Source organism: Elgaria multicarinata, chromosome 3 (genome assembly GCF_023053635.1).
Source record: "Elgaria multicarinata webbii isolate HBS135686 ecotype San Diego chromosome 3, rElgMul1.1.pri, whole genome shotgun sequence".
Lineage (NCBI taxonomy): Eukaryota > Metazoa > Chordata > Lepidosauria > Squamata > Anguidae > Elgaria > Elgaria multicarinata.
In genome coordinates, this window is record NC_086173.1 from 69,873,031 (window position 1) to 69,895,426 (window position 22,396).

Consider the following 22,396-nt stretch of genomic DNA (forward strand, 5'->3'; position numbering starts at 1 on the left):
TCCCACCATGGCCAGCCAGATGCATCTGGGCAGTCCACAGCAGGCCATGAAGACAACAGACCTTCCCTGCAGTTTGACCCCTCCCTCCCCTGGCTGGAATTTATTCGGAAATATCATGCCTATGGACCTGGAAGTTTCACTTTGGTTATTACAGCTAATACTCGTTGACAGAGCTAATAATTAATTTAAGTATTTCCCCTTTAAAACATTAATTATGTGTTGTGCCAAATCACAGATTTCGACTGCTAAATAAAAAATGAGGGTTCCCCAGATAAAGTCCAATCTCTTCTCTACCTCCCAGGAATGATGCATTAGCATTTACATTCTTTCAATGTAAATGCTTCATGTCTTAATTTGTAGACTTATTGTACTAACGTCAGACCGCATGCACAGGAAAGACTGTATCCTGCTAGTATTTTTCAACTTCAGATAAATTCACACTTGTTATATCAATATGACAAATAATTTGAAGGAGAAGTTGTGGAACCTTGGCAATCATATCCACAATGACAGCTGGAATGCAGGCACAACCGCTCCAGTGTATTTAAATAGATGTTTTATGGAAAAGGCTGCTTTGATATTCCCTTTAGTGATAAAAGCTTGTCTTCTCTTTCTAGGATTAGAGAAAACTTTTTCATTGCTATTGCAAATACAGCAAATACAATGATCTCCTCCCTCACACCACTATAACTTGTCACACTCTGACCCGGTTTGTGTGACATAACAGCCCATTGTGGCTTAATTTATCCCCAGGGGCTGTTGCACTGTGCTGGGTGCCCATGGACACCATTTTTGCATGGTGCCCAAAGGTGCCCAGCTTGTTGTGTATGCATATCCAGCTAGCAGGAGTGTTTCCTATTACACAACAGCCAACGTAATTTAATTTACCTGCAGGGGCTGTCAAACTGTGCTGGATGCCCGTGGGTGCTATTTTTGCATGGCGCCATGGGTGCCCAGCTTTCCCTGGCTTGTCGTGTCATGCAAACCCAAGCAGAAGGGCTTGTTTGAGGTTTAGACAACCCTCAAATAACCCATGGCTTATTTTAGGGTTATTTGAAAGTTGGGTAACCCTCAAACAAATCCTGTCACTTAGGTTCGCATGATACGACAACCCATGGCAATCTGGGTGCACATGGGCGCCATGCAAAAATGGTGCCTGTGGTGCCTGGCATGACACAACAGCCCCTGCAGGTAAATTAACACTCGGAAACCCTTGATTATACAATGCTGCTGCAATCATGCACCGACCAAGGTGCTTTCCGCCAAAGCTGTGGAGAAAAAAATCGGGGACTTACCCCATATTCCAAATGCCTGGCTCTGAGGGGTCTTTCCTTAGAGCCAGGCATTATGGGAGGAGGGGTGTCCCTGGAGATCACCCAAGTGGTGGCAGCAATAATGTGGTAAGTAGCAGTGTAGAAAGGGGGTAGTAATCAGACAGACCAGGTGGGTGGGCAGGTAGGAGGGAGGGAAAGAGATGCCGGGGATGGGAGGAAGGGGAGCAGCAATGGTGGCCAGCATTCCGGACGGATAAAAGGAAGCATTTCTTCACACAGAGCATAATCAAACTATGGAATTCACTACCACAAGATGTAGTGATGGCCACCAATTTGGATGGGTTTAAAAGATGGTTAGACAAATTCCTGGAGAAAGCTATCAATGGCTACTAGTTCTGATGCCTCTACGCTACCTCCAGTATCGGAGGTAGTATGCCTATGGGATGACCCCAGGTTCTAGTATTATGGGAGAGAGAGAAAAATGTCTCCCTATCCATATTCTCCACACCATGCATAATTTTATACACCTCTATCATGTCTCTCCTCAGTCTCCTTTTTTCCAAGCTGAACAATCTCAGCTGTTGTAAAGAAGGTGCCATATTAGTCAACAGGGTCTTGGCTACCTTTTTCTGTTTTCTTTTTCTTTTGGTTGAGAGATGTAGTTTGCAGACTTAGCTTTTTTTTTTTTTTTTTTGACAATTTCTTAGCTAAGGTTAAAGTCACAGCTCGTGTCGGAGATGCCAACTGTCCACTTGGTCAGTCTTTGAGCTTTATCACACATACCTGCTTCCTTCGGATTATCCCTGTAGCGCTAAGCTTTCACGGTTGTTGTTTTTGCTACAGGGAGGCAGCAATCCTTTGCATACCAGGAAGTGAGTTGAAGGGGGGAAATGTAAAAAATCATAAAAAATCAACGCATGACCCAATTCAATTCAAATTTGGTATGCTTAAAGCGCTCCCTAATATCTATTAATGTGCCAATTTTGGTGTCTTTATCTTTAAAGCTTACACAGATGTAAGCATTTCTTTAAAATCCTGCTCCTGCACCCCAGCGGCGGTTCAGAAGATATGCTCAGAAAGCAGGGGCTAAATAAAGCGAATCTTTTTGCTTTGAAGCACAATTAAAGCAGGATGCATGGGAGTACTTCACAATAAAAGCAGATTATAAGGTGGAAAACTTCTGAGTCCTTTGCATGCAATTTGCAGTGATTTCACAGTATAACGCTGGTTGATATTTATTTTATTTATTTATTTTATTGCATTTATATACCGCCCCCCAGCCGAAGCTCTCTGGGCGGTTTACAACATAAAGCTCTTTAATAAATTTGATAAAGCTCTTTAAGAAGCTGAGACAGAGAAGAAATACTGCCTGGACGCTGCAGCTCAGCCAAAGTGTCTACTGCCTGGAGGGTCTTGGTCCATATAATTGCTTTGAGTCTGTCAGAGCGATGCCTCCAGGTCTGCTTAGAGAAAACCTGGCAAAAATGTCACTTCTCAACAACGTGGCCCTCGCCTAAGCACAAAAGGCAAAGGGAGTGGCTGTCTGATGGTGGAAGCTTACTCCCGCAAGCGGTACACTTTCAAAACGGGGCCCTTAAGGCCATACGAATCATCCATATTGTTTCGGGCGGTGAAGCGTGACCCGAAACAAGAAATATATATAAATACCTAACACTAACTACTAAACTTTTTTTTTTTTTTTAAGGAAGAAACAAACGCCTGAAAGGATAAAAATGAGAAGTTCTCCGAATGATGTTGGCACAATGGCTGTCAAAGAGAACTGAAGGGAATGGGCGGGAACCCCTCTGAGCATGCGCACAGTGCCGTGGGGAAGGGGATCCAGTCCATAACACCTCTAGAACTTTCCCAATGCTGCTCCATGCAGGTGCAGAGCCCATGGTGTGATGCACAGAGACCACTAAGAAGAACCTTTCCTCATAGGGGAGATGCTCCAGTCCCCTGATCATTTTAGTTGCCCTTTTCTGCTATTTTTCCAGCTCTACAATATCTGTTTTTAGGTGTGGTGACCAAAACTGTACAAAGTATTCTAAGTGTGGTTGCACCACAGATTTGTATAAAGGCAGTATGATACTGGCAGTTTTATTCTCGGTTCCTTTTCTAATTAGGCTTAACATGAAGTTTGCTTTCTTTACAGCAGCCTCACACTGCGTTGACATTTTCATCAAGCTGTCCACCACAACCCCAAGATATCTTTCTTGGTTGGTCACTGCCAGCTCAGATCTCATCAGGTTATACCTGAAGTTGTTGTTGTTGTTGTTTTGTCCCAACTTGCATCACTTTATACTTGCTTACATTGAACTGCATCTGCCATTTGGATGCCCACTCTCCCAGCTTGGAGAGATCCTTTTGTCCAGACATATTGCATATGCAGAGAAGAGAAATGAGGGTCCAGAAGACAACAATAAGAACCAGCTCTGCAGATTTTATTCTCACTGGGTTTGTGTATTTAGAAGTCCAAAATGTAATACCTAACTTGGACAAGAAACTCTACCCTACGAAGCACTTGGTAAATAAGGGGATCATTTACCCCAGAGCTTCAGCTATGGGGCAGTATATAAATGTAATAAATAAATAAATAAATAAATAAATCATTTTACCGGGTCAGATAACATATACAGTTTGCTCTCATGCCCACGATACATGTGGATGTGTTTGGAGAGAGAAAATGTGAAGACAGATATTACCCATATTTTAAAGCAAGGTAGTAATGTACCCCTTTCCCCAAATCAACAAATTACAGGTTTGCATTATGTTTCTGACTATAGTAATGTTCAGAGAATGTAATTAAGTCTCCCATTCACTTTTTTTTATTACACATGGTTATGAAGCCGGTGAGTCTGGGGAGGGAGAATCTGCAGTGGAGGGATTGCCAGTTCCAAAGTCATGATTATCAGAAGCCAAGATTAATCAAACCCTCCATTCTCTCCCCCTCCCATCCTCCATAAACACAAATAAAGCTACAAGTTATCTGTTGCAACTGGATGGAAAATAAGTATGCCAGATCCAGAACTAGCATATTTCCCCTCTTTTGTTGGGAGAATAGGAAGGATCCACCTCCCAGAGATGCCCCTTCCAGGGGCAAACCTCCTTCTCTGGCCACAGAGAGAAAGGTCTGCAATATCCCATGGCCCCTTGAATGCCCTCCCAGGGGTCATAGATTGCAGCTTAGGAACTGTAAATAGAAGGTATTTAAGAGCTTTTCCTAGCATCTTTTCAGTGGATTCAAGTAAGATTTTTTTTTTTTTTAAAAAAGAAAACATTCAAGAAGCATTTGTTGCTTTTTACAGGAAGTTAAGCAAGCAAAAGACAACTCTACCCTACTTGTCTGTGTACTTGGGCAAAATCCTGCTATGCCTGTTAAACAAATAATTGTAATAAGCAGTAAATAGTTTTGTTTTAAACAGATGTGAGAGTGCTTTAACTATCTCAAGAGAATTCATCTATGCAAATAGTTTCTTGACAACTTCATTAATAAACAGATATGAGCTACTTCATTTCGTTTCTTTATTAAATTTTCCTGCATACTGAAGACTATACTTGTAGTTCTCCCTGCCTCCCATTGCGATATGATGTGAGTAAACATTGGTGGAGCAGGTAGATGGAAACGAACAAAAAGTGTTATTGGATGACAATGCTCCAAAAGCTCCTGCATAACTATTATTTTCCTGAGCTGAAGCCCATCCTTGATATGAATAAGAAGCAACTAAGGGATTGGCTATTTTAGATAGATTCTAGGAGGGATCTGCAACTAATTAAAAACTCTAAATTCTCCTGGTGGTTCCCTCTTTTGAAAACAGAACATTTTATAGCCAGCTATTTGTCCAAACTGAGGCCACTTTCCCTAAGAATTGCTTTTATTGAACTGAGATGCCAAGTTATGCCAACTGCAGTTCTGGATGGACGCTATCACAAGGTGCCATTTGAATGCAGACTATGCATCTGTGGCCAACATCAAGTGGAAGACATTTTTCACTACATGTAAATTTGCCCTCTGTATAGGGACCCAAGAGAGAGATTCCTGAAACCCTTGTTAACACATGGATATAGGAATGCCCTTGCAGAAACAGTTCTTTTTCTTCTGAGGGTTACCAACAGTTACATGACACATAAAGTGGCTTTGTTTGCTCTGGCAGCAAAAAAGATTAAGAGAGAATTAGACAAAATTGCCATAAACTGCCATGGAGATTCAGGCCTTAGCTAGACCTAAGGTTTATCCCTGGATCGTCCAGGGGTCAAACCTGTTCATCTAGGTGACACACAGGGGATCCAGTGCTCAGGCAGAGGCGAACCCTGGATGATCCCAGGATAAACCTTAGGTCTAGCTGTGGCCTCAGACTGCTGAGTGAAAGCTGAGTTTTATGGTAAATTCTAAGTTATCTGTATAATTTTCTACTGTTGGAAATATTTATATTACTGTGTGTGTATATATATATATATATATATATATATATATATATATATGTATGTGTGTGTGTGTGTGTGTGTGTGTGTGTGTGTGTAAATATTTTCTTTTGATGTATTTGTCATGGCCTTTGGCTAGTATAATAAACTTTGAACTACCTTAAAAAAATTAGTCCACCTACACTTTGGCCAAGTAGGATCTGAGTTTATTGTTTTCTCTTAAGAGCAGGGGGTTCTTTTTTTCCTCTGCAGTATCTGAATAGCGACTAAATGTTTATTTTCAGTGTCCATGTACTGGTGTGGTTAAGGTTTGGTGTGCCAGATCTAACCACCTGTGCTCACAGACTGTTGTATAACTATCTTGGAAGCTCTGAGCGATTGGCAACCTGTTTTGAGGACAAACAACGGAGAGTTGTTTGTCCTCTAATAACAGCCCCCAATGAGATATTGGCAAACTGGTTTAAAATAGTTTGTGATCTGTAGTGAGGGTCAGCAGCAAAAGAGAGACAAAAAGCTCATTTGTCTACTCCACGTCCCTTGCATGAGTTTAACCAGTTCTTTGGAGCTAAGCCAATGTTTAGTGAGAGTGAAGAGATCTTAGGACCCATTTACGACGTCTTAAAGTACACTAAATTTGTGACTATTTTAAGCAGGAAGTTTCTTAACAGGAAGTGAAAGCTGTGCAGATCAAAATGAGATAGAGCCTGTCAAACTTGAAATCCATAAAAAAAATCTAGGAGTTAACATTGTTGGATAGCCATTGGGGGTGGGGTGGAGGCTGTAGACAACACTGAATACAGTTTTAAGGCTTCTGTACTTATTCAGGAAAGTAAACACTAAAAATAAACCTACACTCAGACCCTTATGTTTTCATTTCCCCCTCCCCCCAGGAGTCTTTTCTTATCCTCTCTTCTCAAACCCATTGGCACTGTATCACCACAAACATAAATTCATGATGTCAGCTTACAACTTATTTAGAATTAAACAAATCTGTAACATAACAAGACTTGCCAATATTTGCCATTTCAAATTTTACCTTGTTCTCACAATTCTATGCCCAACCCACTAAAGCAATCCGGCAAGTTGATTTTTTATAAGATTCAGTCAGTAATACAATGGAAAGAAAAATCTACCTGTTTACTTAAGTAACTAGCAATTTATCTTCAATTTGTTTAGTTCCAGTCTCCGTAGTATTCTGAAGCCTGCAGAGGCTCATGATTTGGCAAGGGAATTAACCTCTGTTGCGTTAGAGCCAGATTAGGCTTCATTCCTGCCAGAACAAAATTCAGCTAGTAGTAAGACTTGTGGATCAGTTCATGATCAGAAACTGCTGCTATCTCAGGAAGGGAGGTGGGAGAAAGACCATCTTAATATTTCTATTTCATTTATTTTTTTAGATGCCCCATAACAGACATTCCCTGAGTGTTATCCAATTAATCTCTCACATTGATAGAACAGCTCAATCATTTTAACAGGGAGAGATTGACTTCCCCCCCCCCCCCAACAGCTACCCTGTGCACACCCTCAAAATCTGTTCTGGAGGGTTGGAGGACTGATTTGGGTTTGGGGAGAGTGGGCTGTAGGGGAGAGGAGAGGAAAGGAAAAATCCCATTGCACAAACAGAAGTTGACACACATGACACTGAATTTGACACCTAATTAAATTAAAACCTATACATTTTATACTCTGGGCCTGTCAGATTATTTAAAAGATCTGGGGGTCCATCTACATGAGCAATTTACTCTGGTGCTGCTGCTTTTCAGTCTCCTTAGGGACACATGCTGCAGCTGCCACTTCACAGCAATAGTGTGGTTTCCTGCCTGAAAATCGCATTTTCGTAAAGGTGTTTTGTCCCAGATTTTCTTCTTGCTATGACTTCTATGCAGTTCATGCAGAGCGTGCCCTGACTCTGCGAAATAAATTCGACTCAGTATGGTGGGCTGTATAATAAGGATGTATTCCAGTCTTACATCACCAGTGTGGGATGCCCCTTTGCTTTTGTTTTCCACTTCATCATTCGCAGCTGCAGGACTAAACATGTCTACTCAGAAGCAATTCTTATTGACTTGCACTGCACACAGGGGTCGAGAGGGGTGGAGAAGGCTATTGTTCTGAATCTGTGCCTATCCAGAGGTGCAAAGCCTTACTTAAAGGGTTAATGAGTATAAAAGTTGTTTTGTTCCCCCCCCCCCCAAATGAGCCAATGTCTTGGATGACTTCTATTCCCAGTAAACATGTCAACTCGGAAATAATTCCCATTGACTTCCACTGAGGTTCCACCCCTTCGCAGCTACAGAAGTGCGTAGGGGGTGGGAATAAAAAGAAAAGGGCAGGGCTGAGGGGCTGGTGAATCTTCTTTCGCATTCCAAGGAAGGGCCTCTGTGGATCTTCCATTGTGCTGCCCGCTCTCAGCCCCCACAGCTGGGCTGCTCCTGCTGAGCATGATGCTTGGGGCTGCTGGAGAGAGGAAGGTACATTGTAGGTGCGAGCACATGCGCACACTCTTCTCCCTCATTCCGGGCATTGCCTTTCACTGCACTTAAGAATGGGGGAAGCCTATGGGAATGTGTTGGTTTTGGGTTGTTGTTTCGCAAGCTTGTTGATGCCACGGGACTCCACCTGTCTGTCATGCCAAAGCATTTTTTTTTGTGGGGGTGATATCCCACTGGAATTCCACCAGCAAAAAGACTCTCTCCCTTGTGGACACCTTCCTCACCTCATTTGCCAGAGGCTCTTGGAGCAAAGATGATTAAAAGCTTATTATCAATGCTTCTTTTGTCACAGTATTTTAAAGTGAGCTCTTGTTAGGAGAACCAGCACTTCTAATTGGAGACACTCCAGGTCATACTATGACTCAAGAAAAATATTACAAAGGACTTTAGTAAGTATGAAAATCAACTTTTAATTAAATACTTCCAGTATATATGCAAGATCCTATCTAGAATCCGTGATGATGTAGCAATCAGGCATCAATCAGCAGCAAGTGGGAGGCAAGAGTTACATGGATATCCTATGGTAGAGGTGAGGAACCTGTAGCCTTCCAAATGTTGCTGGATGCCCAGAATACTAACCATTGCCTGTTTTGGTTGAGGCTGATGGGAGGTACAGTTCAACGAGGTCAGTTCACAAGCTCCCCACACCTACTTTAGAGGAATAAATGTTGGCACTATCTGGCACTAGCTTCCCTACAAGTTGATGGATGAGGCCAGTGTTTAACCTGGGCACTTTCTCTAGCTGAATGCTAAAGTCATGGTAGAGTTATTTTACACCACTTACTGGCAACTGTTTAAGACCAAGACCCAATTCACACATTGCAGTTTTACAAATGTGGGATCTTATACATCTTATAAACATCTTATAAATGTTTGAGTTACTTATAATTTACAGATAGGATCTGTAAAAGAATATGTAACATGGCAATGTCCCCCCAAATCTTTCACCTTTGCACCAATGCAAAAATCACGTTAAAATATCCATAATAAATGAACTAGTTGTAGAAACCCAATACATTTACCTAGTTTTCTTCTATACTAGAAACTGAGTGAGCGCAAGTAATTTTCAACTCTTTAGCTTTCAGTAACATCCATCTGCTGCAGTGCTGCTGTTATTTACTGGAAAAGCTTGTCATAACGATGGTGATGGCATTTTTAAAATAAAAATTGTGAAAAACTTAAGTAACTGATACCGAGTACAAGAGAATCATGTTCATTATTTTATGTATACAAATGCTAGGAAAGCAGTGAAGCTCATATTAACCATAGTTTGCAATGTTTGAACTGGGCAAATTACAGTGATGGAAAAGAAGGAATTGGTGCACAAGGAAGGAAGGAGGGAGGGAGCATGCAAGACGTGGTCTGGATGATCAGAACATGATGATTGCCTGAACTGCAACAAAATTGGAGCTAGTCACAAGGCAGACCACAAAGTTCTTAAGCTAAAAATAATGTGAGGTAGTTCTGCATTGCATCAGATGACACTTGCCTCTATGAAAGAGGAAGCGGTCCTAGTCAAGAACTGAAAAGCAAAAGAGTTGGGCTAAACCATCTGATTTTTTAAAGTGCCCCCCAACTAATTTGTCCTTTTCAGACATTAGAACTTGTAATGCTTCTCCCATGGATTACCTTCTAGAAAAAAGATACAGCCTTCTATAGAAAAAGAGACAAGCCTTTTTAAGGGTATTCTCTCCCACTCTCATCGTTGTCCAATGAGTTTTGCTAGTGGAGGAACAGGAGTCTCTATTCCACAACAGAGAACCACCTTAGCAAGGGGAACTTAGAGCAATGAAATGCTCAGCCTACTACTTTAGTTCTTAAATACTTTAGTTCTTAAATACACAACCTTTTTTCTTTTCTTTTTGGACACATACTAAAGTAACAACAAAAGACAAAAGTTTGCCCAGCTCCCTTCCCTCTATTTGCATGCATATGCAGGACTTTAGGCTTCTTCTAACCAGACTTTCAGCCACCCACCAGCACAGAAGCCATGCAGGTTACACAGCAACTTTGCATTGACTACACCAACAGCTTTTAGCCATGAGACCATTAGTCATACACCAATCCCAAAGATAGAAGATGATAGTGTCACCACTGAATGATTATATTATGACTGGGTATTCAGATTATGCACACAACAAAAAGACAATACACTATTCTACTCAGGGTCCACATATGAACTAAACCCAGCTAGTAATGGAATGTATGATTTCATTCCTAGGCGACAACCTATATATCAGGGGTCTTGAATTGTTTTCAGACTGAGGGATGAATCCCCCTAGACTAATCTAATAGGCTGTATGTCAAGGAGTAAACGCTGCCCTATTCCCAAGCCCCTTTCCCTCCCTAACATTATCTAGTTCCACCCAGCCCTTTTGGCTTTTCTTCACTGCATGAAGAAAAGTACTCTGGTGGTGGTTGCAGCAATGGCTAATTCAAGTGCCAGCTGAGTCCCTGAGCCATTTGTAGTCCTAATTGGGATGGTGCAGAGTGTTTGAACACTCCTCTAAGTGCCAGCCAAGTCGCTAGTATTGCATGCCTGGATGGGTAGAAGCGCAGTAGGAACATCTAAGTTGATAAATAAAAGACAATGCTGCGAGAAACTAGGGTGGGGAGGAAGCTTTAAATTTGTAATTTTGCATTGCTGCTGTTTTTATCTGGTTGAGCTTTTATATTGTATTTTATATTATGGTTTTATACTGCTGTTTTATACTTTGAATGTTTTTAATTTTTGTGAACCGCCCAGAGAGCTCCGGCTATTGGGCGGTATAGAAATGTAATAAATAAATAAATAAATAAGCAGAAGAAAGGAATGGATCTTGTAAGGCTCACTATTAATCTTTTTTTAAAAATCTACAAAAAAAGTGATCACAATTTAAAATACTGCTTTTTATAAAGTCTATTGTAATGACACAGGAGAAATTGACCTTGAGGATATTATAGCAACCAATTTGGAATTTGTTTCTATTACATGACCCGTCAGCAGGGGATGGGAAAGGAACATTCTAAGCAGTAGCAGCTAAATGGTTTGCCCAATTAAGAATCTACCAAAAACTCCCATTAAAAGTCCCTTTTAAGTATTTCATTTTGTATCTACAATAATGAATGTATTATTTCAGTTATTACCATATTTTTATTAAGCCCATTTTCTTAAAGTACTTCAGCAAAGGATTTAACAGAATTCCTACCCCAGACCCCCATTTTATTTCCTCAGAATTCTTTTAATGTAGTTCCAGTTTTCTGGCATTTGTTTGCAAGTATATTTTAAACAGGAATTTTATCACTACTTTCCCTTATTGTGCCAAGAGACATCTTTCCCTGATGGGCCTCTTTGTAGTAAATTCCTTCAAGATAGCGGACAGCCTGCTTATTTCTTCATTTTCATGTATGCACATATGAGAAGGCAAAAGGTTAGTTTCCAAACTCTGTACAAGACTGAAAATTTACTCTGGCATGTTTACAATGTAAAGAAAGAACACAGTATGGGCTAGCCACTGCCTATTTCTAAGTGGCTAATTGGCAATCATAATACTTAGGGTAGGCCTATATGAGCATGTAGGAAGCCTTGCTTCAAAGAGCTCAGTCAATCCTATCCTACAAAGAAATTATGGGAAAAATTATTTAAAGCTTGTCTTTATAGGCACAGATGCTCCACATTTGTTATTTCTAGAAGACACAATACTCATAAAAGCATATTGGTATATGGATGATGTTCATTCTTGCCCTAACCTCACCTCTAGTAGCATGCAGACTAGTCAATATTAGTATGGGAGGCAAGCAATTTCTGCACCAAGTTACGCAGCCTTAGAGTGGGTTGAAGATAGGTACAGAATGGATTACAGAGATCACAGCCCAGCAATGGCAGATCTTACTTGTATTTATTTATTTCTTGATTTATTGCATTTATATCCTCACAACAATAACCCTGTGAGGTAAATTGGGCTCAGAGAATATGACTGGCCTAAAGTCTCCCAGTGAGTTTCCTTGACCGAGTGGGGACTACAACCCAGAACTCCCAGTCCAACACTCTAACCAAAACACCATACTATCTCTTCAAAATATAGCTTACACAAAACCAAATCAAATCAAACCCCCAAAACTATGGCACATCCCAGAGAGAGTTTTGCGAGTGAGTGCCAGGCCATGTGAATCAGTGTGCTTGGCAGTAGCGATCCTCATGGAGATCATGAAGATTCTCTTGCCTATCACTGCTAATCTAAAACCAATCTACATGTTATGCTACTTAGCATGTAGCTGAGGGATAGCTTTTCAATAACTCTACTGTAAGTATCCATTCCCCTGAATTCAAATGAGGGGAGGGGAGGATTAAACCTTCCCCTCTGTTCCCCCCCCCCCCAAATTCCCTCACTTGAGTAAAAGAAAAAAGCCTCTATTGACAAAAATGGAGGCTTTTTTCTTCTTCTTAAACCATTCTGGGTGTAAGTTGGGGGTAGTGGGTAGAAATGGTGGTGGTGAAACTTAACCCTCTCCCCACAGTGTACAGTGGTCCCATTTTGAATTGGGGCTACATGCGCTTATACTGGAATAAACAGAAAGCTGAACTTCATCAATATAATATGCAATTAGCATAATATGTAGCTGGGCTCTATATTACCAATTCCACTATTACTAAATTCCCATACAGTTCTAGTAAGATGTATACAGAGACTGGGTGAAAGAGGAAAACCAAGGACTTTTACTTTCCTATCGGAAAGGATGGAAGGATTCTCCCCATATCCCCCTAATCTGCATATTATGTATTTCCTTTCTGACTTGCCGAGAAATTTAGGAACTGATCTGAAGCCAGAACCAAGGGTTCATTTAATCCAGCATTCTGTTCACACAATGGCCAATAAGCTGCCCATGGGAAACCCACAAGCAGGACATGAGTGCAACAGCACTTTCCCATTTATATCCCCCAGCAACTAGTGTACATACTATGAGAGCCAGTGTGTGTAGCAGCTAGAGTGTTGGACTGGGACTTGGGAGATCCATGGAAGCTCGCTGGGTGAATTTGGGCTGGTCACAGACTCTCACCTCACAGGGTTGTTGTTGTGAGGATAAAAATGGAGGAGGAAGATGAAAATGGAGAGGAGGACTATGTATACTGTCTCAGGTTCCTTGAAGGAAAAAAGAGGAGATATAAATGCAATAAATAAATCAACAAAACGAATACTGCCTCTGATACTGGGGGCAGCAGGACTAGTAGTTATTGATAGTCTTCTCCTCCAGGAATCTGTCCAATCCCTTTTTGAAGCCATCCAACTTAGTGGATGTGATGTTCTCCTGTGTTATACTATATTGTTAAGGTTGCTATTAAAGTTTATTAAGATAATTATTGAAAGTGTTTAAAGAATGTACTCACTGTGTTTGTATTTATACCAGATTGGTAACTATAAAGCCATAGAAGGGGAGTGAGTGCTGGATGGAAGGAGAGTGCTGATTGGATGTTTGTGTGGAGCATCTGGATTGGCTGTGAGAGAATGGGAGGAGTCAGAGGACTGTGTGCGTATATCTGGTTCTGCTGACAGGTAAGGAGAATATATAGAGTGATTAAATCGAGAGAGATTGAGAGACTAGTGATAGAAAGGGTCTGTGTGCTTTGTAGTTTTGGTGGACTAGTGTGTAGGAAAGAGCATAGTGTAGCTTAGAAGGGATAGAGTAGGCAGGAGAACCTGAAATTATATTATGAAACGTTTAAGAGAAATTACTGACTGAAACCATTACGCTTTGTAACCATATGCTTGTGAACTGAGGGAACCATTATGCTTTTGCACATGAGACTTCTTGTTAATAAATTACATTTCTTTTAAATTGGTGTGGTCCTTGGAGTACCAAGGAAGGGTACAGGTAAATGGTGGCAGTGGAAGGGAGAATTTGGGGCTAGGGTGCTGAGCTGTATAGCTGTGGGGCATAAGAAGAGAAAGGTGTGTCTGTCAAAGGGATGGTTGCAGCATTCCAAACAGCTTGACACCTGCGCCTGAGCTAGGTCCTTTGATTCAGGGAAGGAATAAAGGAGGAGTATAAGATGTGGGTCATCAGTGGCCATCACAACATCTTGTGGAATTAAATTCTATAGTTTAAATAAACCTAGATACATTTTTTTCTCACATTTGTCAATTTCTCATGCATTTAGCAAGAGAGACACAATCAGAATTTACATATTGATAGAAAAGATGGATTAATGTTAATTTATTGCAGCGTATAGGGAAATATCATATATATGAGACAGAATGTATTTTGGGGGTTAAGAAACAAGATGAAAGAAGCAGCGGAAAAACATGGGAAGACAACATCTGGAAACAACCCACCACCACCACTGTGTTCACCATTTCCATCCTTCTTTCTCCTCATAAATGCGTGAAGTGAGAAGAATGAATGTCCCAGGGAGGAGATGACCAGTACTTCCATCTTCATGGGCTCTTTGTTAGCCAAATACAAAAGAGGTCAGGGCTCCTGCACCTTTCATAGTTGTGTAGAAGACAGAATATCATGAAAAACTGTACCTGTTGAAGTTCCCTCTTCCATACTTTATTAAAGGTGTAGGAACCCTATCCTATTTTGCACCTTGCCATCCTATTTAACCTGTTTAATATAATGAGATGTATGGCTATAAAATATCCTTCACATGTTGGGATAAAGCAGGAAGCAAATCTTAATGTTAAAATATACAAGCAGCAAATTGGGTGCACTCTTGTTACTTACAAAGATTCAATGGGACTGAGTTATGTCAGCCTGACTCGGAATTATTCAGTCTTACCTTTTGGCATGCGAAACTAAAGGGGAGAACACACACACACACACACACACACACACACACACACACACACACACACTAAAATGTGGCTATTTAAAGTTGAAATTTGTATCACTACCTCAGCAAACTGTCCCCCCTGTAGGTCTGAGGAGCGTGCATCTGGCCCTTTGTTTACATTCTCATCACGTTCATGGCTGCTTCTCATGACCCTGCCCCCCCTGCCCCCATGGAAGTTGCAGAGAAGCATTCTCTTACTGCTAATAAGGTCAGGCCCCCTGAGGAGGCCAACTGCTTGCACACGAATGAACTGCTCTTTGATGGACCTGGCTCATTTTGGCAGCATAAAAAGAGCCTTGATTATGAAATGATTTACTGCTAAGTGGAAAGCCACATACAATTTCTTTCCATAAAGCTGCAGCAAAGCAGTAAAGAAGTTTGCCAAGAGAGTACTACAAAAGTATGTTTGAATTACAAGTTACCAAGGCAGGGATGGCACCCAGAAGCGTCAGGTTCAACACACACACACACACACATACACACACACCACTTACATTTCCAGTTTCCCAGTGCACCCTCTGTCAGTATATGCACAGAATGAAGTGCATAATTCATTGCTGAAATCCCTATTACCTCAATAAGGAACTGCGTACCTTTTCAAACTATTTACAGCCCTACAAATGTCACAGTTGTTCCATACTTAAGGTTGCAACAACAGAAGCAAACTTTTTAAATGTTCAAGCCAGCTCAAAACATCTCCTGTGCCAGTCATGTGAATTCTGCTAACTATAGCAGAATCTCAGCCCCAGGGTGCTTCCAGGAGAGGCTTTTGTTGTGTAATCACCCTGCCTCAAATATGAAATTTTAGGGCCGGGGCGGGGGGGGGGGGTTGTTTCCAGATGTCATTGTCTTTCCATATTTTCCCACTGTTTCTTTCATCTTGTTTCTTAACCCCCAAAATATATTAAGGAGGGAAAGACAGAATAGCTGCACAAAGACTTTTGATTGAGAGTGCTACAAACTATCTGTTTGGAAGCAACACCACCCCAGGCTTTTCTACAAAGGCATTCATTCTACACTTGTCATTCCCTACACACAATTGTTTAGAGATTTTTTTAGATGATGACATGACCCTCCAAGTTTCACTCCTGTGTCTAACCAGCACTTTCAGCGAGATTTTTTAGAGCAAGGAAATGCGACATTTAATTGTGAACAAGAAAGAAACTGCTTTTTCACTTGTGTGTTTGCACTATTCTGTTATACCACAGTGCCACCTAGAGGTTATAAAGTGGAAAAGCAGGAAAAGCAACGGTCTTCACGTAAAGCTCCATCACACGTGGAAAACACGCTCCCTACTGTCGCTTCTCCACTCATGTTTTCATTGCTCAGTTACTTCCTGTTTCAAAACAGGAGGTAAACAATGAGCACAAGGCCCATTCAGTCGGGCATTCTAATCACGCTGCTTCTCCTGCACACAGCAGGACAGAGCAGCAACTTCGGTTTTAAAAATATTTTGGACTTTCTGGATGCTTTATTGCAGAACTGAGATCCCAGCACTACAGATGGAGCCCGTAGTGCTGGGATCTCAATTCTGCTATAAAACTGAAAGTAGATACAGTGGATTAACAGCTGATCAACAGCCCAGTGTAGAAAAGATTCCAGTCACAGGTGAGCAGAACCATAACTTTATAGCTAACTATGCATGCATGCTGCAAGGCACTGGGTTAGGCAATCATTGGCTGAACAGGAGGGCAGTGTGACAGTGTGTAGTTCAACTGATACAAAATTCACATGCAGGATGTTGGGAGAGGATAAAAGCTGGAAGATTATTTTCATTCTTCCCTGTTCCTTCTGCCAAATTAACACAGAGCTGGCAACAACCATACATGCAACTCAAGTGTTTTCAACAGGAGTTTGAGCACCAGAGAAGGAGTGCAAGATCGAAGATGTGTACCCCAGAGCTGCTTGCAATATTCCAGGAATGCCACAACACAACCCTCAAACCACACAGCTATGGGGTAGCAAAATGTTCTTGGCCAATCTTGAATCAAAATAATCCAAAGTACTGGTACAGTGCAAAGATTCCTGAAGCAGTAATTAACAGCTAATTCATATTACTGATTTTTAAATATGTGAAATTCAGTACAAGTCAGGAGAAAAGACTGTACTTCAGTGGTAGGGAACCTGTTTTATATGAAAGAGGTCCCAGCTTCAAACCCAGAGCATCTCCAGCTAAAGATCAGATTACAGGTATGGAAAGACCACTGCTGAGACCCTGGATAGCTGATGCCAGTCAGATTCAACAATACTGGGCTAGTTGGACAAAGAGCCTGACCAAGTTCCTGTGATCTCAGTGAATTTGGGTGAGTCAAACTAGTATCACAAGTCATGAAATGCTTTAACTCGCTCCAGGCTTTGATTTAGTCCTCAGGGTTCAACTCCACGCCCACATTTGGAGCAAGTTATCACTGTAAAAGTTATGGTGTTAAAAAGCTTGAGGGAGGTATTTGGATGGAGCTCTAGAACTGGGGCAAACTGTAGCCACCATATGTCATCTTGGCAGCAGAGTGTGTGTATATAAATACAAGTTACGGGAGAACCAGCCATAGAAGGAATGGAATTAATACTAGACAGGACTGAAGAAAAACAGATTCAAAAAATAAATAAAGAGTAGCAACAATACAGAATACCAAAGGGTTGGATGATTTTGTTAAAGGTCTGCCAAGGTATTCAAGTCAAATTCAGCTACTCCTACATTTAAAAGTCACTTTAGATTGAGACATCCAGTTGCATGAAACAGGCATTACTGAAGTCAACACGGACACACTTTTGTTCGCATCTTCCAGTTCTTTATTGAATCACCCAATATAATGCAGGTGAGTGGTGTTCAACCTGCCCTGGAGGGAGTGCAACTGCCCAGCTCAGGCTGGAACACCACTTGCACTTATTCTTGACAAGTTCAGAGGTGGCCATCATTATACATGCCTTAGTTACATTTAGAGTGCATTATTGTAATGCATGCTACTTGGGGCTACCTTTGAAGAGTTTTCAGAAATTGTAATTGATCCAGAATGCTGGAGGTCAGTCATATCACACCTATCCTGCAAGGGCGGCACTGGTTACCAATTTGTTTCTAGGCACAATTCAAAGTGTTAGTGATGACCTTCAAAACCCTAAAGGCCTAGGTGCAGGATTCCTTAAGCACTATCTTCTCTCATAACAGCCTACCCATGCCCCAAGATTTGGCAAAAAAGCACCCCTCCATGTCCCAACTATAGCAGAGGCATGGTTGATATGGACAAGAGAAAGGGCTCTCAGTGGCTCCCTGAATAGCCTATGTCCAGGATTCCTTAAGGATTATTTTATCTAATCCTAGTGAGGTGGCTGACTTTACTGTCTATATTATTCTTTCTATTACACATCTCACCATTGCTCTATAGTCTCCCAGGCTGCCTGCACTTCCTGATCTAAAAAGGCCCTATGGGAAGAATAATATTCCATGAAGTCTTCCCTGGGTAGTGAGTGAGGGGGGGGAGTTGCATTTCCTTACTGTCATTTCTCCGCCCCCACTTTTGTCCCTCATTACTTCCTCTTTCTGCCCAGAGGGGAAAGAGGAAGTAAACAAAAACCACATGGCCCATTCAGGGGCCGTTTTAATCATGCCGCTTTTCCTACACACAGAAGGAGATCATGGCACTTTCCGGGTTTTTTTTTAAAAAAAAGTCAGGTTAAAAGGGGTCTATTTTGTGGCAGAAAAACTACCAGGGGAGCGGGAGGCGTGCTGAAGGCGGATGTTGTCATCTAAAGGATGCACATGCGTCTGTAAGTGGGCAGTAGCAAGCATGCAATAAAACGCTCATCGGATGAATCTCTAAGAAGCCAAGGAGGCTGCACACTGTCAGAGAGATGATTGTAAAATGGAAGACAGGACACTCAGACACACTCTTCAGTCATCTCATAAGTAAGGCAAGCACAAGAACCCTGAACCAAACCCAAGAGAAATTTCTTCTCTATCTATTATTATTATTATTATTATTATTATTATTATTATTATTATTTATATACTGCCCCATAGATGAAGCTGTCTGGGCAATTTACAAAGAATGAGAATGGTCGAAATTTTCATAGGAGAAATTTTCAGCATAGCGATAATTTAAATATAAATAATATAAATGGATACTAAAGTCCACAGTGCCTCAGTCTGAACACACTCCTCATACTGAATCGTGGCACTGGGTTGTGAAGAGGATGGATAGCAGTTTGTCTTTCAAATATTGCAATGATAGAACTGTTGCTTAGAAAAAGAGAAAAAAGCAACCTACAAAAGCCACCATAACTCAATCATTTTAATCATTAAACAGATGATAAAGTGCTTGAAAGCTACAGACAAACTATCTTCCCTCATACCTGCAAGTTCTTCATTTTTCAGTTTCCATCAGAACAAGACCTTGCCTTCGTAACAAGTCAAGCCCTTAGCAAATGTGTCACAAATCTTAGGGCTGGTTTCACTCACATTGGTCTGCCAATGTCTCCTGGAGCCAACACAGCCACTGTTTCAACAGTTAGAGCAGAGATAAAATGTTACATTCCAAGATAGAAAACAGACGTCAGACTAACTAGTGATAGGACAAAACATCTCTTCAAACAGTTGGGAGTGGCCATAGCTCAGTAGCAGAGTGCATGCTTTGCATACAAATATCCTAGGTTCAATCCCTGGCATCCCCAGTTAGAAGGATCAGGTAGCAGGTCATGACATACGCCCTCTGCCCAAGACCCTGGCGAGACACTGACAGCCAAACTGGACAGTACTGGGGACAAATAGTCTGATTTGGAGTAAGGCACCTTCCTAAGTTCCTATTTGTTCCAACTGGACCATTTTCTTTAGAAGATAAACATCAAGGGCAATATGGCTTTAATGCCAATTAATTCATTTCAGGAGCATACCTCTATTACATGTGCTGTGGGTAGAGCTCTTTCAAAAAGAAATCCATACAGAATTCACAGCAGTTCTCCAATACGTTTACACAAGACTAGATGGGACTATCATTTGCCAAGTTTCACATAGCATTCATCAATCTTCGACAACCTAATGCCCTCCAGATGTGTTGGTCTATAACTCCCATGTCCCCAACCAGCATGGCTGACCAGCAAAAGCTGGTGTACATATATTAAGTTGTTGTATTCGTGGCCAAATGTAGAGTCAGAGTTTGCCAGCCAAGCATGCAGTTCAGGGAAAAACTGTCATGTTTGCTTGCTTTCCTGAACATAACAGCATTTACATGATAGATAAAGTCAAGCTGCACCAGGCAGTTTCAAGCACAAAACAGGGATTCATTGTTCAATTAATCTTCAACCCATTTCCTGTAGTCCCACAGATCTATCCAAGCATTCTCTGGCCTGGACAAGGGAGACTCCAGAAAGCTGTTGGTTTCATGAATGGTAACTGATCACCAAATCAGTAAACTTGAGGAAGGGGATATTAATTTGCTCTATCCAAAGAAAAGAAAAATGCACACATACACAGATGGGCAATTACACAAGGATGCTGGGAGGGATGGAAACAAAATCACATTCAGTCCAGTATGCTAGATGATACAAGCACTGTTAAGTAATAGTTAAAAGAGTAAGATGGGGCAGTAGCAAGAACTTTTTTTACGTAAGCCTCTTTGAGGGCTGCTACCAAACAGAAAAGCAGAGTGTAAATTTAAAATGAAAGATCGTACTCCTGCTCAGAGTTGGCTATTGAAGTCAGTGAGATTTAAAGCAATTCAATTACGTACAGTATTGCAGCAAAAATTAAAATACATTCTAACCATTCCTTTTTGTGAATAAATGCATTTATTACTTTACAGCCCAAAACCTTGGGGCTCTGGCTGAACTTGACAATGATGGTCAGTGGGAAGGGGAAGTAATTAGTTACTGTGATTTAGCAGAACTGCCACGTCACTGAGATTTCTACACCTATAGCAATGATGCCACATTCTGCCTTGCATTCATCTCCACATCTGAGACAGATTTCCAGGGCAGTTCACAATGACCAATAGCTGAAGCTCATATTTGTATCTTTTTGTATCATAATGTTCACAAACCTAAAAGAGGCAAAGTCAGACAACATATGGTTTTCATTGAGTTCCCTCCTTCCTGCCTCCCACATCTTAGGATCACAACACCCCACCCACTGGGAATAAGATCAGCCCCTGTTGTTTTATCATCAGGAAATGCTTAGAGTTGAGAGTTATTGAAGGGGGGGGGGAATCCCCACCACCCAGGGTTAGTCGGTTTTAAAGAATACTTTATACTGATTATATGTGTTTATACTAAGGAACTGTTTAAATGAGCAACTCAGAATATTTCCTAGCCCTGGGTCCTTCAATTTGGTTTTTGACTACTCTGCTCTTCATCTTTAGTTTTCCCCACCTCTTTTGTTACTGTGTTTGTTAGTTGCTGTACAAATTGACCCAAGATAATGCTAGTGTGAGCACAAAGTCATCCAAGAACTAGTTCAAGGAAAATCAGTAACAGAAGGAAGAGAAAGCAAAATCCTTAACTTGAACATTGTAATGGTGTACAAGGCAATTAACCTGATTTTCTGAACTACTGACCTAGTCTGTGGTATAATCAACATCAATTCAGTGACAAACATGGTTTGCAAATGGACATCTGTTGAACATTGGCTCAAGGGAATTTTTGTGACAGCAAAAAATGTACATTTTTTCACACAAACATGTTGCTTAGGGTTTTACAGTATAAGTGAAATAATCTAGAAAAGCCTACCCTTTCCCCAACTATGTCCCTTGGATGTTTTGGACTACAGCTCTCATTAGCCCCAGCCAACATGGGTGAATAGTCAGGATTGATGGGAGTTATTTTGGTAACCAGTTTCACTCACTCATAGGCTGCGTTAGGACAACACGATAACCAACAGTGGTTTAAGTAGTCAACCATTGGTTATTGTGTTGTCTGTCAGGCAAAAACCACCCCACAGTTGACTATTTTCCCAAAATAACCAACAGAGAAAAACAACGTTCTGCACAACCATTGGTTAGCATGTTGTCTGTCGGATTCCGCGGACTAATTCGCCCCATTGAGTTGACTATTTTGGCTGCCTACAGAGTCCTCTAGCAAGAGCAACCAAAACAGCAGCTGCCGCTCTAGTCCAGCTGGCAGAACTTGCAATGGCTGATGGAATACCAGGGGGAGGACTGGGGTGGAGAGAGGGCGGGAGATGTCAAACACACACTTAACTAATAGTCAACTCGACGCTGGGGTTAATCCACTCCATAGTTGATTATAATCATGCAGTGTGGGGAATACCCCCTTGATAATCAACCCTGGAATTGACTATTAAGTATTAACCCACCATTCACTATTGTGTTGTCCAAATGCAGCCATATTTTACCACCTCCCTCCTGCAGGATCATTCTATACACATTCAGGCAATTCTCTGTGTGCTT